General features: G+C 53.2%; 1 long non-coding RNA gene across 1 annotated transcript; it reads left to right on the top strand.

The window, feature by feature from the left end:
* Positions 1–88: 88 nt before the first annotated feature.
* On the top strand, positions 89–5,154 carry LOC122206230. Its single transcript, XR_006196390.1, has 3 exons — positions 89–297; positions 3,170–3,241; positions 5,116–5,154. It is a non-coding gene; the product is annotated as an uncharacterized LOC122206230 (long non-coding RNA).
* Positions 5,155–5,857: the final 703 nt, after the last annotated feature.

Here is a 5,857-nt window from a genome sequence, read left to right on the forward strand (position 1 = left end):
TCCCAATTAGCTCACAGTGGGGCTATGAGGTCCTGCCCCGTACTGTCCCCCACACCCTTCATTGTGATGGCCCCACAGAGCAGCCAGGTGGGCCACTGTGGCCAGACCAGCCCTACTCCCTGTTCTAGACAGACCAATTGGCCAAAAAGTCACAGGACACTTCCCCAGCTGCTCTCCAGGAGACTGGAGGCTTGACCTTAACCCAGTACCGTCTGGGTGGGAGTACCTGCTCAGTGAAGCCTTCTCCAGCTGGGTCTCCGGTTGTGGAGACCCAGAGCCAAGTCCCACCAGCTCCAGGTAAGAGCCAGAAGTGAAAAATCCTATCTCCGGACATGATCTCCGATTAAGAGCTGGTCCTCCTCCAGTTCAGTTACAAATTAAAGGAACTCTCAATTTGGAAAACTTGGTGGAAAAAAGAAAAAAAAAGGGGGGGGGGGAGGGAGGGAGGGGAGAGAGCGAGAGAGAGAGAACTCCACACAAAAGTGAAATGCCCAGTCTCCCTCCCTCTGCTGACCAAACACTCCTGACAGGTCCAGTCTCATTAGGCTTCAACTGAAAAAGGGGAGGGGAAAAGTCAGTATTTTCTACAAAGGTCTTCACATTGCTTCATCTGGGAGGCAAGAATGTGGTTTTCAAAAACCTTAATAACGACTATGCTACCTCCATCCTGCCCCTCCTCCCCAGCTCTTGGCAACCAGCACGCTTTACCAGTAAATTCTGACATTTCTGAGGACAGTGATAAAACAGGTGCAGGGAAGTGTTCCCAGGTACGCAGGATTCCCACCCATGACCACAGAACACTACCCGAGACTGCCCAAAAGGTATGAAGTTGTGCTCCGACAACAAGCTTACTCAAAAAAGCTAATAAAGATTCCTTCAAAAGGAATCAGAAAAGGGGTACCTAGAAGGCTCAGTCAGTTGAGTGTCCGACTTCGGCTCAGGTCACGATCTCACGGTGAGTTCAAGCCCCGTGTCGGGCTCTGCACTGACAGCTGGGAGCCTGGGGCGTGCTTCGGATTCAGTGTCTCCCTCTCTCTCTCTGCCCTCCCCTGCTCGTGCTCTGTCTCTCTCACTCTCAAAAATGAATAAATGTTAAAAAAATTTTTTTAAAAAGAAAAAGTCCTTCACACCACCACCTCAGGTAGGCAGAGCAATGGAAAGACAAGGATTTTCCAAACAGCAGACAGTAGAATATGACCAACTCAGAAATCATATAAAGGCCTAAAGTCACTTCTATTCAACAAGTATTTATGGGCAGCTACAGGGTACACACCATAGTGGGATACAGAAATGAATCAGACAAACGCACTTTTGAGGCATTTTCAAGTCTTTCACAGTTTAAGGAAAGAAAAAAAAACCAATAACCTTCTTCTTCAATGGGTCTGTTGCTGCTACCCTCTGCCACTGACCAACTGACGACCTTGGTCCAAGGGTCAAGCAAGTATCCTGGTTGGACAGCAAACAGGAATTAGGCTGCCAGTTTCCACAGATTGGAATGTTCTCATGTCCTGGGGTGGGAGAGGAGAGGTTAGGAGCCTGAATGCCAGCACTGTGAGAGCCAAGGGGGCCTGGCTTGTCCCATTCAATGTGCAAACTTTCATTCAATACCCATTTTCATCATTACGTGATGCTCAAATCCAGATCCCCTCTCGCTTAAACTATTCCACAAAGTGAAGCCAGAGCTTCTGCTGGCATGGTGGAAGGGGTCTGGGTGCCTCGTTGTCTCTGCTGACTTTCTACCAACTGTCCCATCTTCAGCCACACCCCACATCCATGCCTTCAAAGGGACGTGTGCATGAATCAGCTTCCTTCTTGCTGCCTGCCTACCTTCCCCCACTCTTCCTCACCAAGCTACTGGAAGACAAGGGAGTAAATCAAGAAAGGAGGGGGCACCCACCCACAAAGCAACACAACCAAAGGAAAGAATGGATTCCCAGGATGAAGGGGAAGCAGAGCCGGGCACAGAGGTGCTTCCCGGGAGCAACACAAGCGGAGAACCTGGCATGCTGAAGCACAAAGAGGCGCTCCGACAGCAAGGGCCAAGGCCCAGGGGAGTCGGAGAACTGGGGAGACACAAAAAATGAGGCTCAAGAAACATGGGAAATTAATGAGGGGCGGGGAGGACACAAGAAAGGAAATATGGAACACCAAGAACTGGGCAGCCGTAAGCAATATTTATATCACAACGTGCACTCTTAATAGACACTTGACTAGAAGTTGTGCTACCTCTGTACCAAGAAGAGGAGAAAGAAAGTGCAGGAATGAGCCAAGTCCTTGCCTTCCAGAGTAGAAAAACAAGTCAAATAATATTTTTAAAAAGGAAGGAAGGAAAGAAAGGAAAAGCACACTATTTAAATTTTTTTTTTCAACGTTTTTTATTTATTTTTGGGACAGAGAGAGACAGAGCATGAACGGGGGAGGGGCAGAGAGAGAGGGAGACACAGAATTGGAAACAGGCTCCAGGCTCCGAGCCATCAGCCCAGAGCCTGACGCGGGGCTCGAACTCTCAGACCGCGAGATCGTGACCTGGCTGAAGTCGGACGCTTAACCGACTGCGCCACCCAGGCGCCCCGGAAAAGCACACTATTTAGAAATACAGGTGTAAATGGCAGGAAAGACACCTAGAAGAATCGAGGGCAGCTGTCTCTAGACAAGAGGGCAGGTCAGGAAGCACTCAGGGCAAAGGGCTGTTCTTTCAAACCCTGCGTATAGTTAAAAGTCAAATCTTTCTATAAGTAATGCTTTGATAATGCTTTCTATAAGTTTGTTTGATAAAACAAACAAAAAATACATTATTAGCTGTTAGATAGCAAGGAATGCTCTATTACCACAGGGCTTTAGGATTCTTTTTAAAAAAAAATTTTTTTTAAACATTTTATTTATTTTTGAGACAGAGAGAGACACAGCATGAACAGGGGAGGGTCAGAGAGAGGGAGACAAAGAATCTGAAACAGGCTCCAGGCTCTGAGCTGTCAGCACAGAGCCCGATGCGGGGCTCGAACTCACGGACCACGAGATCATGACCTGAGCTGAAGTCGGAGGCTTAACCAACTGAGCCACCCAGGCGCCCCTGGGGCTTTAGGATTCTTGTGAAGCAGAACAAATGCGTAGTGTCAACTCATCTATGTACAAACTTGTAATGCTTTGATTTTCCCATAATTGATGCCAGTTCCGCTTCAGAGACCCCCACCACCCTGATGACATAACAGCAGTAAGCACAAAGAGCAGGGGCCTACTGATGGTAAGACTCTTCCGAACCAAGGTATCTGGTTCCCCCACCCAAATGAGGTCTAGCCAGCATCAGGTAGCAGCACCCCTCGGGGCTATGCATTCATTCATTTTTGAGAGGGAGGGAGGGAGGGGGGGAGGGATAGAGGGAGAGGGGGAGGGATAGAGGGAAAGGGGGAGGGAGAGGGGGAGGGAGCGAGGGAGCGAGGGAGGGAGCGAGGGAGCGAGGGAGGGAGGGAGCGAGGGAGCGAGGGAGCGAGGGAGCGAGGGAGGGAGCGAGGGAGCGAGGGAGGGAGCGAGGGAGCGAGGGAGGGAGCGAGGGAGCGAGGGAGGGAGCGAGGGAGCGAGGGAGCGAGGGAGCGAGGGAGCGAGGGAGCGAGGGAGCGAGGGAGCGAGGGAGGGAGGGAGCGAGGGAGGGAGGGAGCGAGGGAGCGAGGGAGGGAGGGAGCGAGGGAGCGAGGGAGGGAGGGAGCGAGGGAGGGAGGGAGCGAGGGAGGGAGGGAGCGAGGGAGGGAGGGAGCGAGGGAGGGAGGGAGCGAGGGAGGGAGGGAGGGAGCGAGGGAGCGAGGGAGCGAGGGAGCGAGGGAGCGAGGGAGCGAGGGAGCGAGGGAGCGAGGGAGCGAGGGAGCGAGGGAGCGAGGGAGGGAGCGAGGGAGCGAGGGAGCGAGGGAGGGAGCGAGGGAGGGAGCGAGGGAGGGAGCGAGGGAGGGAGCGAGGGAGGGAGGGAGCGAGGGAGGGAGCGAGGGAGGGAGGGAGCGAGGGAGGGAGCGAGGGAGGGAGCGAGGGAGGGAGCGAGGGAGGGAGCGAGGGAGGGAGCGAGGGAGGGAGCGAGGGAGGGAGCGAGGGAGGGAGCGAGGGAGGGAGCGAGGGAGGGAGCGAGGGAGGGAGCGAGGGAGGGAGCGAGGGAGGGAGCGAGGGAGGGAGCGAGGGAGGGAGCGAGGGAGGGAGCGAGGGAGGGAGGGAGGAGGGAATGCACAAGCAGAGGGGCAGGGAGAGAGTGAATCACAAGCAGGCTTGTGCTGTCAGTGCAGAGCCCAACACAAGTCTTGATCTCACCAACCGTGAGATCATGACCTGAGCTGAAATCAAGAGTCTGATGCTTAACCAATGGAACCACCCAGGTGCCCCAGGGCTAGCCATTTAAAAACAGACTTTAATTCCCCCCATGAGCCAGGTTCCACAGGAGAGGGGTGTGGGGGAGGTGGTGGCAGCAGTGGTGGAAGGAGAGGTAAGGAGTCACATTTCAGATAAGACACCGCAAAGATGCAGCCACCCAATGGGATAAAACTGCGCGGCCTCTCCCAAGGGCGTTCGGAGAAGGGAACCCCAAGCACCCCTGTATGTAATGAATTAACTTTACTCCTATGCATATGGAAGGGGACTAGCTGGGACACAGTTAAGAAAGTCATGTTCTGCGTTCTATAGTTTAGATAAGGGACCCAGGTTGAGAAAGGCTGGGTGAAATGTGCCCGAAAGAGAGGGATCTCTACAAGAACGGTCAGGGCATGCCTCTCCAAAGAGATGGCAGGGGTGCTGGAACAGTGAGGGGCAGCCGTGCTGAGATCTGGGAGGACAAAAGGGAGAGGGGGAGAAAGTTCCAGGCAGGGAGAACACGTGCCAGAGTACTAAGGCAGGAACAAACTTGGCTGACTCGAGCGACGGCAAGAAGGGGAGGTAAAGATGAGGTCGGAGGGCTGCTGCCAGAGAAATCGCTCTCTGCCATCGCTGAGCAGAAGCTGTGCCGAAGGTCACAAACCTGGAGGGAACAGGCTCGCTGAACTTTCTGCAGAGAGGGGAACCGGCTTGCCCAAGGAGCCAAGGGGCAGTAATTTCTTTCTTTCTTTTTTTTCTTTTTGACTGATGCAGTTTTGAATTTTATTTTTAAAGGTTTACTTACTGAATACTCTCTACACCCGACATGGGACTCAAACTCACAACCTCAAGATCCAGAGTCGCACTCTCTTCCAACTGAGCCATCCAGGTGCCCCTGTAGTTTCTCAATAGAAGCGAATCCTAGAATCGTTTCGGAAACAGGGTGCCTCTGTGGCTCGTAGCACAGCAGGTATACACCGCGTGAGTCCAACAGGGGCCCACTTTCTACTTGGAGTTCTCGACTAACGCATTTGCCAGGAAACCCTGAGGTCACACCACTCATTAGCCTGAGAGCCACTGCTAGGCCCTGACTCTCCCCCCCCCCCCCCCGCCCCCCCTCAGATGAATCTGTTCCAAGAAGTCAGTCCGGCTCCGGCCCCTGGGGAGCGGATGGGAATGGATGCGTGCGCACACCCTTGCCACTTCTGTGAATCAGACTCTGCAAAAACAACCTCGGTCTCCAGCCAACATAAACCATAGGCAACAGAGGGCCTTATACGGCTCGAAGCTTTCTTAATCAGAAAAAGATAGATGGGCTGGAGTTGGCAGCTCCAAGTTAGAGGAAAAGAGAAACAAAAATAGGGAGAAAGACAGGATGGTGGTAGGGAGCAGAACTTCATCAAACTCTTTCCTATCTCTTCGATGTCAGTGGCTCCCCAGTGAGAGTTCCTAGTGAGGGCCATAGCTCTGCTGCCTCTCATGTTTTGTCTTGGTTTGGTTTTTAAGCCAGAGGATACCAGTAATCAGGCTGCCAGCA

This window comes from Panthera leo, chromosome E1 (genome assembly GCF_018350215.1).
Source record: "Panthera leo isolate Ple1 chromosome E1, P.leo_Ple1_pat1.1, whole genome shotgun sequence".
NCBI lineage: Eukaryota > Metazoa > Chordata > Mammalia > Carnivora > Felidae > Panthera > Panthera leo.